The 2,364-nt window shown below is 43.8% G+C and overlaps 1 non-coding gene across 1 annotated transcript; it reads right to left on the bottom strand.

The window, feature by feature from the left end:
- Positions 1–452: 452 nt before the first annotated feature.
- On the bottom strand, positions 453–526 carry Trnar-ucu (transfer RNA arginine (anticodon UCU)). Its single transcript has one exon. It is a non-coding gene; the product is annotated as a tRNA-Arg (tRNA).
- Between the last annotated feature and the right edge of the window lie 1,838 nt (positions 527–2,364).

Here is a 2,364-nt window from a genome sequence, read left to right as displayed (position 1 = left end):
CGTCTCACGCGGTCTGCACGTCCAGCACGAACGCTGGTCCAACTGAGGCGCCAGGTGGAAATGGCATGGCAAGCCGTTCCACAGGACTACATCCAGCATCTCTACGATCGTCTCCATGGGAGAATAGCAGCCTGCATTGCTGCGAAAGGTGGATATACACTGTACTAGTGCCGACATTGTGCATGCTCTGTTGCCTGTGTCTATGTGCCTGTGGTTCTGTCAGTGTGATCATGTGATGTATCTGACCCCAGGAATGTGTCAATAAAGTTTCCCCTTCCTGGGACAATGAATTCACGGTGTTCTTATTTCAATTTCCAGGAGTGTAGTTCTCGAAAGAACAGTTACTGTTGATGACTGTGCTGCTTTTCCCTGGAATGAATGATGACTAACTGACACCCTCAGCTGCCGACAGGTGTTGTTGTTATACCTCGATGTGAACAGCTGAAAATGTATGCCCCAACCGGGACTCGAACCCGGGATCTCCTGCTTAGATGGCAGACGCTCTATCCATCTGAGCCACCGAGGACACAGATGAATAGCGCGAAGCAACTCTCTCCTGACTTCTCCTTACTACAATTTACCGAAGTTGGTTTAAAAAAAACTATCTGGCTGTGTTTTCATCTGACCAATCAGGGTCCCAATGTTAACCTTAAGCTTAGCCTACAAAAATTCTGTCTATCCAATGAGAAACGTTATACTTTTGGTGGTGGGGCAATGTTTTTAAAGTTTGCAACATAACAGAGACGCGAAAAAGTCTCACGCTAAAACTTGCAGCTGGTGTGGTCCTTTCAGTGTTATCGTAAGATCTATACTGTCCTTCTGGAGGGCTCTAGCTTTTAACATGGGCTGGGGGGTGGTCCTGACGTAACAGAGACGCGAAAAAGTCTCACGCTAAAACTTGCGGCTGGGTGTGCCCCTTTTTGTGTTATCGTAAGATCTATATTGTTCTTCTGGAGGGCTCTAGCTTTTAACATGGGCTGCGGGGTGGTCCTAGCGGTTAGCTGGCGACGTGGGTGTCCGTCCCTTATCGTAGGGCTTTCCAGCTTAACACGGTTCTCCTCTCGGCTTCTGTTCTCGTTTCTCCCCCCGGAAGTGCGTCGGTCACACGGTGGGAAGGGATGACATTCATTTAGCATTCTTGTGTTAGTCTGTGGTATTCCATTTGCTCACTCGTTACTCGTATTACTTTGGTTAATTTAATGTCACGATTTATTCGGAGCTATGTGACATACTACTGGATTTGCTTATCATGTCAGGGTTTTCATGGAAGGTGTTGGATTTTCCTGACACCTTAGATACGGTACTGGTATGGAAACGTAAGATTGTAGATCTAAAGGAAAAGGAGTCCTCATTCCACACCGGAATTGAAGAACTGGATTCGGAAGTTGAAATTAAGTGGCGATTTTGGATTTGCCCTTGGGAGAGGCCGAAGGCCACAAGCCGCACAAATTATTGGGGAAGTTACTATCGCCTGGGCTGAGAATGCTGGATGCAATGCGCGGTCTTCAAGCAGTGTGCAAGCTGTGTCACGACAGCTGAACATTCCATGGTCGTCACATTCAGCATCGTTTGTTACCTGGAACTTAAACATGATACACAGTTAACAAATATTACACTCTTATTTGTAAATTTTAAATGTGTTCCTTTCAATGCTTTTCCTGTCAGGGACGTCACAGATCGTAGTAACTGACGAAAAGTCATGGAGTAAAACAGAAGTGATTTCTGGCGTTCCCCAAGGTATTGTTATAGGCCCTTTTCCCCAAGGTATTGTTGTAGGCCCTTTGCGATTTCTTATATATATATATATATATATATATATATATATATATATATATATATATATATATATATATATATATATTGTAAGTAGGCTGTTTAGGATTTTTTATTGGTAACGCCACCTCTGTATAAAAAAATCACTGGCTGTGCTGTGTGCAGTCTGTGGCTGCTTTGCATTGTTGTAATACTCAACCATTGTAGTGTTAGGCAGCTGGCTGTTAACAGCGCGTAGCATTGCGCAGTTGGAGGTGAGCTGCCAGCAGTGGTGGATGTGGGGAGAGAGATGGCGGAGTTTTGTAATTTGTCATGAACTGCTATATATATGATGATATCAAGGTAAATACATTGTTTGTTCTCTATTAGTATCTTTCATTTGCTAACTATCCCTATCAGTAGTTAGTGCCTTCCATAGTTTGAATCTTTTATTTAGCTGGCAGTAGTGGCGCTCGCTGTATTGCAGTAGCTTGAGCAGCGAAGATTTTTGTGAGGTAAGTGATTTGTGAAAGGTGTAGTTTAATGTTAGTCAGGGCCATTCATTTGTAGGGATTTTTTTGAAAGTCAGATTGCGTTGCGCTAACAAAAATA

Source organism: Schistocerca nitens, chromosome 7 (assembly GCF_023898315.1).
Source record: "Schistocerca nitens isolate TAMUIC-IGC-003100 chromosome 7, iqSchNite1.1, whole genome shotgun sequence".
Taxonomy (NCBI): Eukaryota; Metazoa; Arthropoda; class Insecta; order Orthoptera; family Acrididae; genus Schistocerca; species Schistocerca nitens.
The sequence above is the reverse complement of the archived record's forward strand: the minus strand, read 5'-3'. Positions and strand labels throughout refer to the sequence as shown.